Source organism: Pinus tabuliformis, chromosome 9, assembly GCF_031772625.1.
Source record: "Pinus tabuliformis cultivar Carrire ecotype Pingquan chromosome 9, CPIR1, whole genome shotgun sequence".
NCBI lineage: Eukaryota > Viridiplantae > Streptophyta > Pinopsida > Pinales > Pinaceae > Pinus > Pinus tabuliformis.
Window position 1 is genome coordinate 326779466 of NC_142307.1, and position 15353 is coordinate 326794818.

Here is a 15353-nt window from a genome sequence, read left to right on the forward strand (position 1 = left end):
TAGGGCCCAGTTTGGGCCTCTTAGAATTGGGGCAGTCACGAGCTTGCTCTTCAAGGTATCTAGGGCTTCTTGACAATTTTCCAACCATATGAACTCGACATCTTTGCCTAAGAGGTCAAATAGAGGAGAGGCTAGCTTATTGAAATCTTTAATGAATCTCTTGTAATACCCAACTAAGCCTAGGAAACTTCTGACATCTCTCACCTTCTGAGGAGGTGGGACCCTTTGGATGATGGCAATTTTGTTGGGGTCCACCTGCAGTCCTTGCTGAGATATTGCATGACCTAACACTGTCCCTTCAGTCATCAAAAATTCACATTTTTCCGGACTGAGGGATAGGTTCATCTCAATACACTTGTCTAGAACTTTTCCTAGGTTAGATAAAGCTTCTTGAAAGTCAGAGCCATAAGGAGTAAAGTCATCCATGTATATCTCTACTGCATCATGAACTAAGTCAGAAAATATACTCAATACCTCTCTTTGGAAAGTGGCTGGAGCGTTGCACAAACCAAAAGGAAGGACCCGATATGAAAAAGTACCCCAAGGACAAGTGAAAGTGATCTTATCTTGGTCTTCCATGCTAATTTGAATATGATTGTACTGGCTAAACCCATTTAGGAAAGAGAAAAACTTTTTCCCTACCAGACCATCTAACACTTGATCTATGAAAGGTAAAGGAAAATGGTCCTTTTTAGTGGCTTTGTTCAATTCCTGATAGTTGACACAGATTCTCCACTTACCATTTTTCTTTGGCACTAGCACCAAAGGAGAGACCCATTCACTGTCAGAGATGGGATAAATGAATCCTGCATGAAGAAATTTCTGCAGTTCTTCCTTAACAATATCTTTAAGCACTGGATTCATCCTCATTTGAGGCTACCTGACTGGCTTGCAATCCTCCTTGATGTATATATGATGAGTACCTACTGAAGGGTGCACTCCCTTCATCTCCTTATAACTCCAAGCGAAGGCATCTAGGTGTTTTCTCAGTAGGCTACACAGTTCCTTCTCCTAGGAAGTGGATAGGGAAGGATTGATATTCAAGGTTCTTTCTGGGCTGAACTCTATATTCTTAACATGGAGAGAAGTGGAGTTGGCCGCACAGAGATCAGTTGAGGGGTTGTTTTGGGTTTCTCTTACTATGTCCTCTAATGGTAATACAATGGGAGGTGGACTCTGGATTAGATTTTCAATCATATCATCCTCATCTTGCTGTTACCCCCCCATGGTAATTTCTAATGCATAAAGCGGTGCAGAATAGACTTCATCCTCATCTTCCTCCTCCAACTAGAGAGGTCGATCATGTTCTAGCAAGGGTTGGGCAGGAGGATATAGGATTAACTGCTTGGACATGTGCCCGTTCTTTATGTTCATGTTCCCAGCTTGACAGCTGATGTAAGCATCGGTGGTAGCCAACCAGGGTCTTCCCAAAATGAGAGGATACCTAGTGAGCTTTGCCTTTGGCTGGAGAACCAAGAAATTAGCAGGGTACTCCCAAGAATCAATGGAGACCATCACATCTTCCACAATCCCCTTAGGGGTCACGGTGGAGTGGTCTGCTAGCTGTAGCACGATTGTGGTCTTTGTCAAGGAGCCCTGGAGGTTAAGTTTGAGCATTGTGTCCTTTGTTATCACATTAATGGCAGCTCCCAGATCAATCAAGGTGTGTGGGATCATGGTGCCATTGATGTGGACATCAATTAATGGGTTTCCAGGGTCCAAATATTTTGGACAGATTACCTGCCCTAACATCAGGTCGAACAGTTGTCCTATGACATTGATGGCTGGGCCATCTCTCTTGCGCCTTCCTAGATTCCTAAAGAACTTCTCTTTGATCAACCTATTGTAGACAAGCACATCTTTTATGGCTTGGAGAAGTGTTATCTTCACACATAAATGTTTCAATTCTCCCAGGAGTTCAGTTTCTTCTGGGGTAGGCTGGACTGTCAGGGATAGTCTCTCAGGAAAGGGTGGAATTGCTTTAGGTTCACTTTCCTCTTTATATTCCTCAACCTCCCTCGGTGGAGGCTAGCTATCTGGGAGAACTTTCCCAGATCGCAAGTTAATTTCCTGAATATCCACAGCATAAGTTGGGCATGATGGTTCCCCACTATACACTTATTGAGCTTGTCTGTTGTTCGGTTTCGGATTTGGCTGGGCAGACATTTGGGGTTGCTTTGGTGGAGTAGGAGGTAACGATTGTGGTTGGGTAGGTGGTGGGGGCAAAAGAGCAGGAAGAGAGTTGTATTGGGGCCTCCAACCCTGATGAGGTGCATTCCATTCAAGTTGTGGCTGAGCATAGGATTGAAATGAATGGGTGGCTGGTTGGGCATGATATTGAGATGTGAAGGACCAAGGAGGAGGCATGGACCAGGAAGGATGAGTAGGGGGCCCCAAGAAGGTATGGAAGTGACTTGGTTGGGGTTGTAGTATGCCTGAGATGTCCCTTGCATCCCCTGCTGGTATGGTCTAGGTCCATGCAGCCTCCTTTGGTTTATGTAATAGAGCTGTTCAGTGACTCTCTCAGTGCCTTGATATACAACTTTAAGTTCGGGCAAGGAAGGGCACTTCTCTGTAGAATTATTTTCTTCATAGACTGAACAACCTCTGTAGAGTTCAATGGGCATTCATTCCTAGGATGCCTCCTGGTGCATCTAGGGAAAAATATGGCCAATTCCCTCTCTGCTTCCTCTTGTTTCCTTTTGATATGAAAGGTATCCATTTGCATGGCAAGAGTCTATAGCATCTCACTCTTGAAGTCTTCTAGCATGTTTCCAATTTCTCCTTTAATGGATGAGTTAGAGGAAGAGGTACTAGCTATGGGTTGACTCCCCCTACCTTTCTTTCTGGCTGCTCTAGAATGGTTTCTAAAAACAGTGTTTATGTCCTCATAGGATAGTTGGTAGATGTCTCCCTCGGCCAGTAGATGGAGGGTGTCTAAAATATCTTCCCGAATTCCCCTGAGCAAGACCAGCTTCAGAGACTTAGGGTCAAGTGTACACCCGACCCTTTTGTAACTGAGTTGGAACCTCTCTTCATAGTCTTGTAGGGACTCATCACTTCCTATGGTCATTCGGAAAATTCATTCTTTAGTATCTTTTGACCTACAATAGTCTCGATACTTGTTGTTAAAGGCTTGCTGCATCTGAGCCCAAGTTGTGATGCTATTGCCAGGTAATCCCATGAACCAGCGCAATGTTGCATCCTTGAGAGTAGAAGGGAACAGTTTCAACTTTTGCTCATCTTCGGCATAGTCATAGGTTCGAAAGATAACAAAAAACTCGAATGAAAAGGTGTCATGATCTTCTGTAGTTAGAACATGGAAATGAGGTAGGGTGGAAGGGCTTATATTCTTCATTTTGGTGTACACATTGGTCTCCCAAATGGGAAAGGTACCCTCTATTCTCTCTCCATTCCCCCTAGCATTTCTGTTTTCAGCCATTGGCTCCAAAGGAATGTTTTCTTCTTCTTATTCCCCTATAGGTTCTTCAAATATGTCTGGCTGTTCACCTAAGGGCTCTTCTTGATCGCAACCACTGAAGAATAGAGAAGGTTGGCTGTGTGAAGCAGTGGGGGTGTTGGGCAAAAATTTTCATGAGTTATCTCTATTCCTATGAGGCATGGAAGGAAATCTTTTTTGGTTGGTTTTTGTTTCTTTTTCCCCACACTGATAGTACCTATAGAAACTGAAATTGATTGAACAAAAAAAATTGCAACTAGCTGAAATGAAATTTTCAGAATTGAAGAGGAAAGCAAGGAAATGCAAAACTTGAAAGAAGAGAAATGACTAGTCTACTTTTGCTGAAATAAACTATTAACAAAATGTTGTAATAGAAAATAGAAGAAAGCAGTAATCACATAATACTCTGATGCTTCCCCAGCAACGACACCAAAAAGTGGTGAGCACCAGTATTGTAGCAATAATGCTGCAACTCCTGAGTTGCCTACTTTACTCTTGTCAACCCGGTAGTTCGTAACAAACTTGGAAGCATCGGTGCTGTATGCACAAGTACTAGTTCTTACTGCAGGTTGTCACTTGGTCAACCAACGCAAGATCACTAAGAGATCAAGCCAACTTGTATGTATTTTAGAAGAAACTCTATATGTGATGAAAGGAGAGCAAGATTACTCTACATATGCTACTTTAACTGCAGAAAGGAGAAAGACTGAAATGTAAAGCAAACCTAGTAAACCTTAATTAACCAACTAATCCTACTTTTGCAGAAAGCACTATGAAAACCATGAAAGGAATGCCATTACCTACTCAAGGAAGTAAACAACATCTAACTAAGCTATTTCTGGAAGTAAATAAGCAAAAAACATCTTTTTGGATTTTTATGTGAATTTGACATGCATGTAATTTATTGTGTGTGAATGTGGCAGCGAATAGGTGGCATTGGAGGGTGGTTTTGGGACTTGAGAGGATGTAGGATGGTGTGGATGGGTCCTAGGAGGTCTCAAGTGGCCTTCTGGAGGATTTTCTCACACTCGGCCTTCAAAAGAAAGCCTACATGAAAATCTACAGGAGGACACTGGAAATCTACGGGAGGAAAACAGGGCAACTATAAGAGGCCTACAGGAGGAGGCCAAGAGCGGTTTTCACTGTTTTGAGGGTGTGAGAGTGGGTGGAAAAGGTGGATGAAGGTTGGAATGAGGTGTTAGGGTGCATATGGTCTACCATGAACCACTAGGAGAGAGAAAGATGATTGGATTTGCTCAAGGAGAGAGGAAGAAGTTCTAGGAAAAATGTAGGAAATTAAGGTAGAATTGAGGTGAGACTTGGGAGAGCAATAGGGCATGGATCAGATGAAGGATGTGATGGTTGATAAGCTGGCCTACTTCAAGAAGAGACATGCTACAAAGGAACTAACAATAAAACAATAAGATCAAGCAAGCAATGAAATGAGTGCATCTAGAAAAACAGAGTTTTGCATCAAAATAGTCTAAACTATGATCTATGAAAGGAAATGCTACAAGAAAGGAAAGCATGAAAGAAGACTATTGAAAATAAAGAAGTGAGCATGATGAAGAAGATATGAAGCAAAACAAAACTAGAATATTAACCTACCAAAAAGTTGCAAACACTAGAAGTCCTATGAATGAGGAAAATCTGTGTTTTTGGGGCAACAAGAGGGTCTTTGCCTCAAATCATGGTCCCAAAGGGAGGAAGAGAGGCCAAGGCACTGTTGCTATCCTTTTGAGTCTTCTCTTTATCACTGCTTACCCTGCTATGGAAAGCAAAAATGGAAGCAAACTAGTGAATCATCAAAAGCAACGTATTCTTAACCATAAAAGAAATACATCAAACAACAACCTAATCTACAAAATGAAATAAAACATTCAAATACAAGTAAAGAGGAGCTTGGCTGCTTGGATTGGGCCCTAACCCAAGAGATTTAGCCCTCTGAGGTAACTTAGTGCTAGCTCAAAAAGGATTCCATCTTTATTTCCAAAACAATAGAAAGATTACATGAAACTGTTACAAAATAATAAGCACGAAGTTGAGCAGAGTTTACATAAGAAAAAATCCAACAAAAAATCTGACAAAAATCTGACCCTAGTGGGGCCCTAGGCCTCTCTACTTATAAAAATGAAGCTACAATAGCTTCCTTAAAATCAGGGAGGCTTGGCTCCCAAAACTTGAGATAATCATTAGTCATCCTTCACTTGCTCGGCTGCCTTCTAGTGCATGATTCGGCTGCTTGTACTTCGAGCTGAATGAAGGGGAATTCGAAGTGAGGAGTAATAAATGAGGGGGATTCCCTGCTGTAAGTCCTCTCCTTTGTCCACTTCGAGTTATTGCTGCCATTTGTCCATTGGATCCTTAACTTTGACCTCGAAATTTCATCAATAATCAGCATTAAACACATGTTAGATCACATGGCATCATAACTAACTCAACTCACTCCATAAGCATAAATATAATCAGAAAATCATACAATAAGCTAAGATAATGGTTGATTTGACCAGGTTAGGAGGTAAAATGAGCCCATATAATTACCAATTTATGAGGCTCATCAATATCCCATGCTTGGGGTCATGATGACCACCCTAGCCATATTCTTACTTGATTAACATAAGTATCAACCTAGACCCCAATGACCTAGGTATGGTCGATTATCCTCTCATTCCTTGGATAATTTGTCCTACCAACCTTTCCAGTGAGCCACATACACATTGCATATTGTAGATAATTGATAGCATCTAGTCAACCATTCTCCTTTATGTGATGCCATCACTACCACTTAGTCTGCATGTTTGACTTGGTGGGAGGGGAAGATACTAGACCTTGTATAATAGTTCATTCCCATGTTCCTCTTTCCTTAATTCTTCACTAGGAACCATCCTTCCAAGAAGCATTAAGGCCATTTTAGACAAGTAAGGCCACTCAACTGAAAGTTGCAGTTCCTGATTCTGACAGTCAGTTTGTCCACTACAATCTCCACAAGATTTAGGGCCTTCTCCTCCTCTCCAAATTATCCACATCTCACTATGCAAATGAATTGGATTTGGAGGCAAAAATCCCTTTTATAGGGAAAACCTTGGTTTTTCCGTTGCCCATTGCGACCAGACCGTAGCTCCATTTAGCTAACCGTCAACATCATTGGAAATATCTTACCGAGTTCTGTAATGTGCATCTATTTGTTTTTGGTAATTTGAAACTTAATCTGGAAACCATTTTTTCCATGAGGTCTCACTTTGTCTCCTTTTAAAACTAAATCTCTTCATTTGAGTCACTCTTACTCTAGTACCACTTTACCTTTGCACTGGTTGACTCGCATGTTGATTTTTGTCATGAGTAACTATCATTTACTCATGTTTTCATGGTCCCCATCGGGCCTCCCCCACGTGGCAACATCATTAAGTCACCCTTGTTCATAGCATCCAATATGTGTCACCCTTGTACTTATGGAGTCTGTTCTGAGTCCCCATTGAGTCCCGTTACAATGTTTTGTTCATTGTTGTCTCACCTTTCTCCCATTTTACTCATATTTGGCCTCTAGTCCTTCTGCTCCATCTTTTCCAAACCCTCGTTTGAGACATCGACCATCCCCTTGGGAATTGAGCCAGTCGTTGCCATGTAAACAATTTTTATTATGATCTGACAAGGGAAGTCGTAAGTTCGTCATCGATCTTGTTTCCTTCCATAATCATCCCTGGTGTCAGTCCATCAATCACTCTATTATGTTCCCTCATGCCTTTTTTGGGGATTCCTCATTGCCTTACTCTAGCGAGGTCTCCTCTGTCGACGTCAACACATTTATTCTAGATGAGTAATCAAGAGGGCAGTGTACCTTGGTTCCAACTTCCATATTTGTTTGGTGCCCTTGATCAATCAAAGGGACTCATTATTGCCCTTTGACTTGGTTGTTTCTCACGTGCTTGACATCAACTCCTCATCGCACGATTGAGATTCATACACTTGACGGTTCGGTGATCCACATGATTGTCCCAATGATTCCTGGGTGTGTGTGAGATGTTCTAGACCTCATAAGGGGGTGGCCCTTCAGGTAGCCCCCCACATGCTCGGACAACCACAAATGTTGATCCAACCCTAGATGCTGTGCCACAAATTTGATGGGTTTATTTTCCGCCGCTTGCAGTGCCCACAACATGCATGTCTCCTTTAGATGATCCATTCAGATCTTTAGAGCCATTTCATGTTTAGTAGGGCTTCTTTGATTGTGATCCTCCCTCCCCATGTCAGCTTGAGGGGCATTATATCTCATGTACTCAAATGTTATTATATTCAGTCTTGGCCTATGTTTTTCTAAGCGCATTATGTATATGGGATCCATTGTATTATTTTCTAGCCCATTGATGTTAGTGTATCATGTATCATGTACTTTGTAGCTCAGTCCCACATTGTTGGGCTCACCATTATTCTTTGTATGTAGTTATCTTGGCGAGTATGGGTATGCGTCCGCCTCCTCATTTGAGATCATGTACTACCACATAAAATGAGACTTCTATTAGTATTGTAGGTCTCGTCCCCTCCATTATTTGTCCATCCTTGACTTGCTTTAGATCTCTATCTCTCTCTTTGACTCCCCTTTTGGTGTCTCGTGGAAGTGTAATCTACAACATATTTCGGTCACACGAGTTGCTCCTAACGCTCGTATGTGTGGGGGCAATATGTTATCACCAAAAAATGATCACCGAGCCATCTTTAACTAGGTGGATCGAAATACACCATGTAGATTTAATTTTACCATAGTAAAATCACTTTCACTGTGGAAAATAATTTAGTAAACCAATTTTATTAAATTATTTTCCGATTTAAATAAATAAACCCCATGAGAATAATTAGATAAATCATTATTTATTTAATTTTCTCTAGGAGTGATTATTAAATAATCATTTAATAATCATTCCTTGTCACATTTTACTAAATCCCTTAGGAATATTTAAATAAATCATTATTTATTTCAATTTCCTTATTTATGTTATTAGAATAATTACTAAATCACTATTTAATAATTATTTTGCTTTCACACATTTTATTTCCCTTGAAATAATTAATAAATCATTTTATTTGTTAATTATTTCTAAATAAAGGTATTTAACCATTTTAAATACATTTTCCCTCTCCAATAAATATAATAAAGTATTCCAACTAGTTAGATTTGAATTTGGTTAATAATATTTTATTATTCTCCATTTTCGAGATTAAATCCATACTTTGCTATAAAAAGGAGGGTTTTTCATTCATTCTTCACCATGATCATTATCATCATCAATATTATTGTCATTTTTCTTGAGCTCCCATTTTGAGTTCTCCACATTTTTTTTGGGTTTTTCACACATTGAGAGAGAGAATCTATTTTTGAAGCATCAAGTATATCAAATGCCCCATCCCATGGAGGGGGACTTACATACTAGATCTCCTTCACCAGGTGATCAATAAAAAAATTAATTTAAAATAGTGTTTCTAATTGGGTTATTATACTTGATACTTTATATAGTTTCTTTCTATTTTGGATCGTATCTTCTTTTATTGTAGGTTTTTTATTTGTGTTGCATATCTAAGATGACAACAACCATCAACTTGTTGTTAGGCTCTCTTGTCACCTAGTGACTTAAGTGAAATATTTTTGGTACACCTTCCAAGAATTTTCACACTATCAAATGGCGACTCCGTTGGTGTAATCACAATGTTCTTAGGTGATTGATGTTTCAGAAAAATTCAGGGTTTTCTTCAACTATTTTTAGCCTCTCAATTTCTATTTATAGTATTAAACCCAGTATGGTCACCATTTTTTAGTGTGAAAAATCTTAGAAGTTGTACCAAAAATACTTCACTTAAGTCACTAGGTGGCAAGAGACTCCAACAAGAAGTTGATGGCTGTTGTCGTCTTAGATCTGCAACACAAATAGAAAACCTACAGTAAAAGAAGATATGATCCAAAACATAAAGAAACAATATAAAGTATCCAGTATAATAACCCAATTGGAAAGACTATTTTAAATGAATAATTCTTGTATTCATAACACTTGGTGAAGGAGATCTATAGATTGGTCTATAAGTCCTCCTCCATGGAATGCGCCCTTTGATATCCTTGATGCTTTAGAAACATATTCCCTATCTCAATGTGTGAAAAACTTGAACAAAAATGGAGAACTCAAAATGGGAGCTGAAGAAAAATGATGATAATGTTGATGATGATAATGATCATAGTGAAGAATGAATGAAAAACCCTCATTTTTATAGAAAAGTATGAAGTTAATTTCGAAAATGGAGAATAATAAAATATTATTAACCAGATTCAGATCAACTACTTGGAATACTTTATTATATTGATTCAGAGGGAAAATGTATTTAAAATGGTTAAATACCTTTATTTAGAAATAATTAACAAATAAATTATTTATTAATTATTTTGCGAGAAATAAGAAAGGTGTGAAATCAAAAAGATTATTAAATAGTGATTTAATAATTATTTTAATAGTTAAAATAAGGAAATTTAAATAAATAATGATTTATTTAAATATTCCTAAGGGATTTAGTCAAATGTGACAAGGAATAATTATTAAATGGTGATTTAATAATAATTCCTAAAACAAATAATGATTTATCTAATTATTCTCATGGGTTTTTTTTAATATTTAAATCAGAAAATAATTTAAGAAAAATGGCTTATTAAATTATTTTCCATAGTGAAAGTGATTTTACTATGGTAAAATTAAATCTACATGGTGTATTTCGATCTACCTAGTTAGAAATGGCTAGGTGATCATTTTTTGGTGATCACCTTTCACATCCTTTTTCTCCTAATTTCCATTATTTTCATAAATAAATGTGCCAAAAAAGGCATTTTGCATTTCGAAAGTCTTAGCCATTGCCTTTGCCAATTTCCTTAGCCATAAACAATCACAAGTGATCCCCATCACTAGGATTATGCCCAAGATTCAGTTTGGAATAAGTGTCCCATCATCTGTGGTTATTATTTTGCCTTTATTTACTTTTATTATATGGAATTTTCACCAGGACTGTTAGACCCTCAAAATATTCTTGGTGATTAGCGCACAATTGAAATTGTTTGTGTCCTTAATGCCCAACCACCATTTCAGAAGGTCTGCAGATGGTAGCCAGAGAGGACATGTGGAATTTTGACTTATAACCAAAGCCAATCCATAAGAAATATGCTATCATGGAATCAATTCTATGGATGGTTGCCATTGGAAGATGGAATAAGTGCATCCAATATACGTAAATACCTTGGAGAACAACCTTTGTCATTATTATCCAACTGCCCAGAGTAAGCCACTTATTTTCCCATAAGGTTAATTTCTTCACAAATTTCTCAATGATCCATGACCAATCACTCCTCTTGTAGTTGCAAGGCTTCAAGTGGAATCCCATGTATTTGAACTTGGTTTCCAGGATTTTGAATTTAATCCCAAAAAGTTCAACATTCTTTTTAGATTCCTCATCCTCAATACTATTAACGATGAGTTCATATTTATCCTTTTTTAGAATAAGACTAAATCATTGCCATTTTTTTCACGAGTTGGTAAAAAGAGCCATTATGAAAGCTTCATCTCCCCAATACCAAGGACATCAACTATTGTACTCCCCTTCTTGTTTCTCTTAAGTTTTACATACTTGAAGGTTAGAGTGCAAAGAATAGTAGAGTTTGGAGCCATTTTTAGAGCATCACATGAGCTCAAAAGCCATATCAGACCCTGTCAATTAGAAAGTATTTGGGAAGATATTTCTAATGATACAAAGAAGTCTTGAATTGGCCACCGGATCTAAAGATAAGGATAGTCAAAGTGGAGGCGATGAAAGTTGAAATCCCAAAACACCCGGAATCTCGTGATTCATTATTAAATCAATTTTGAGAAGTTTCGAGGACCAAGGACCAGTGATATGTCAATTGTCGAAGCTCGGGCCATCTACTGATGCAAACCTATAACAACGTTTGGAGGTCTAGACCCTGTGACCCCAGAACTTAGTGACCTTTAGTTAGACAAAGTTTTGAAGACATCGAGATTGAATTATTTACATGAAGAATCAATCACACAAAAAATAATTGGGATCCCTTCTCTCTCTCTCGACCGCACAGGTGGTAACATGTCATTGGGAAAAAATGATATCAAAAACCGCTCACGAGGAGGTGGACACATGGCAAGCAATTTTTAAGTTTTCAGGCACCTGAAGGACCCATATACAGATGAAACATGGATCAATCAAGGGCTCACACATGGCTTGGTTGACATCAATATGATGTCATCCCGACGGTAGACCCTGGAAGACCTAGAGCCTCGTAGCAGTTTCATTGCTTTTTAAAGGGAGATTGGCTTTTGAGTTCAAGAGGGGCTAGAACGCTAGAGAATCTAGGTCCCAAATCAATAATAACTAGTATCATTCTCAGCATGGAGGAGTCTCCAAGTGGAAGTGACCCTTCCACATGTCTCAAATTCAAATTATTAATGAGTGGCCACATGTGGAGTGGATCACTACCTATCTTAAAACAATCTCACCCGAGAGGAGCTCCAGTGGGTGGATAAGCACACTGATTAAGCCAACGTTGTCCCCTAGAAAGTTACAGTCAAAAAAGTAAGTTTCACAGATCAATGGCTGCAATTGATTCATGAAAGGGTGAGCCTTCCCCCCAACTTTGGTCAGGCACCCTGCCGGGGAGAGAAAAAGGGATCACCACCTAAAAGGCTAGCGTGATGACCACGTCAGCCATTGGGACCATTATTAGGTGAGAGTGGCAAGCGAGTGTGAAATCGAATTAATATATCAACTTCTCCTCTTGTTCTCTGCCCAACCCAATTCCACTACGTGTCTCCGTCACACCATCTCCTCACTTTTCCCACTCGAAGTCTCCTGCGAACAATCCGTTGCACCTCGCACCCCAACCGTTATACTTTAAATTCCCTATGTAAGACCATTCCATGCCAAACTATTCCATTTGTTTGAAACTACCCACAATCAACTGTCAACAGTGAAGACCTTCGAGCACTCAAAATATCTTATTCTCTCAGCTTACTAAGAAAGCTTCCATCACCCTCGCTAGGAAAACATGAAGAAAGCCAAGGGGAAGTTGAAAGCACCTGTACAACAACCCGCCAACCCATTTAGAGAAACCCTCGATGAAAGATTTCTCAGGGCAGGGTATTTTTAGACACAGTGTGCACCAGGGATTCATGACATTACTCTTGGGAGACATTTTATAAGTATTTCAAAGATAAAGGTTCCAGGGTGACTATCAAGATAGTCGTCATCAATGATAAAACCCCCACCTCGAAGGAAACCCAATAGGATGCGACCAATTATTTATTGCATAGGATTGGAGCTAGGCCTCACATTCTTCCCTACACGGACATAGTCAAGTGGGTCATTGAAACAATGGACATCACAAAGAGGAAATTCCACACTCAAAGAGGCATGACCATTGGATTGTTTAGAACTCAGGCATTTCAAGAGATGTACAAATTTCTAGACCCTTAATATGTCTATAATAAACAATATGTGGTATAATTTTGTAAAAATCATGAGGATCCAACTAAGCAATTAAGGAGTGGAGGAGTGACCCAAATAAGCATAAGAAGGAACAAAAGGGTAAGTACTCCATAAACTCACTAGCTTCTCCTTTTAGTCAAGTAGCTTCCATGCTCTACATGATACATGCATTCCCCAATGTTTCTAAATTTCATTAAGATTGGGTCCCTCTTATCGACAGGGACTTTGAGGGACACATCTTCAATCGAGCCACTATATTATCCAATAATTTGTCCAAACACATTTTAGCATTTTACTCTTCTCGCAATGTCTCAGAGAACATAACCCCTCCATTCTATATGTCAGCTTATGTCATGGACTCCCTCTGATATTCCCTTTATTTCCTAGTTATGGGATGGAAGTGGACCATCTATGATCCCACACCAATCCACATTTACAATGATGCACTCTTGGAAACCAACTATTTGTAGAAATTATGCAAATTCTCTACAAATCTCTCTCTAAGATCATGTAGAAAATCTGACTGTAGATTAACCCGATAATGCAATATAACAAAAGCAAAATACTATAACCTACTTCTATTATAAATTTGCATAAGCTTAAATATTTGAGCAAGATCGAGTTGAACACATATAACTAGAAGAACAAGAATCAATGCACAATACACATGAAAATAATAAGGGGAAAGCCTCAGCTAAAAACCCAACTATCTGTATTATCATACAAGGTGGAAATACTTAAGAATCATACAAAGGATTAGCTCTTATAGCTAGCCAGCTCTGAGTACAATGCTCACAGATGCTCACAGGCAATCCAGACTTCTCACAAAACTTCTTCTCTACCCTCCAAGCTCCTATTTCCTTGCACTGTTCCTCTGGGATGATCTTCTCCAACCAAGTGGAAAACTGATCTCACACACTGATCTCACACCCTGTCAGAACTGCACAATCCTCAAGGAACCTTACCTTGACTGCATGCATTAGTTTCATTTATAAGAAAACACATGCAACTGATAGTACACTATCCTTGTCTTTTAGCTCAACTGGGTCTTTCTCAGAATAGACATGCATGAGTTTATGATGAGGGAATATTCAGTTAGCTGGAGTACACTTGTTGAGTGCATGCATGCATCAACTGACCGATAACTCACCATTAATTCCTCAAACAATTTGGAACTAATTTAACTGGACTTAACTCAGTAAACTGAGTTAACTAATTACAACTCAAATATAACTCAATCTTATCTCCTTAATTAAGGGATAATCTCCTTAATTTAAGGGATAACTCTTGCATGACTTAAGAAAGACTTCTAACTTGAATTTATCCAACTAATTAATCGATAATAAATTAATTAATTATTTCCAAGTAGCTGGTGAGACTAAATTCAATTTTAATTCAAGGACAAATTAAAATTGGAATTTCTAGATTCTATTTTTATCATTTCTTGTTGCTATTTTCAAACCTCCCTCTTAACAAGAAAGGAATTCAACTCGATCCTGACCGTGAACCTTTGGAATGTTATGCATGCAACACTTCTCTCTAGTGTTGTTGCTCCAACAACTCCAGAAACAAAAAAAAACATCCAACCTGAATTACTATGATGCATATGTCATCAAAATCTCTGACTGCTATTGCCTCTGTCAACTAAAAACTTTGCGCTTTTGCTGACTCTGCCTTTCTGCATTGTTGTCAATCCTTCTCTACACTCTTCAGTATCTAACTACTCTAGCCTCTTCCACTTTTATCTCTGACTACATCAATCCCACTGATTCCTCCCGCTACTATGTACTTTGGGCTCCCGTAGCAAGGTACGATCCATGAGATAAAACCTCTCAATGGACCCTACCCAATTTCAGCCTTCATGGGACTATCACTTCATATTGCCCCACCTCACACTTGGAGGTATGGCTGCATGTGATCCATCTGCCCACTTGGATCGAAATTCCCCCCCTAATGGAGATATTTGCATGAGTGGATCTCTTCACCGAGTCTCCTCTCTGCTTCTCCAATTGTGGCTCCTCCAAAATTGTCTAAGAATTCTTCTGGGGCTGCATGTTGAGAGGTAATTTACTCTCCCTCTCAACCACCAAGTCTCTAACATTTGGCTTGTTCTTCAAGGATTTGCATGCATCTTGAACCTCAAGAGAATATAGGTTAACTCATGAACCAAACTGTTTCACTTGTCTCGTGGCAATGTGTCTAAGGAAAAACTTTCCCTGACTAAAGACAACATCGTAGCCTTTGTCCTCCAACATTGCAACCAATATCAAGTTCTTCTTTAGTCCAGGCACATACTTCACATTTGTCAAGGTGATAGGAGCTCCATGCTCCCTCTGAAAAGCAATCGTGCCCACTCCTGAAATACTATACCTTTCGT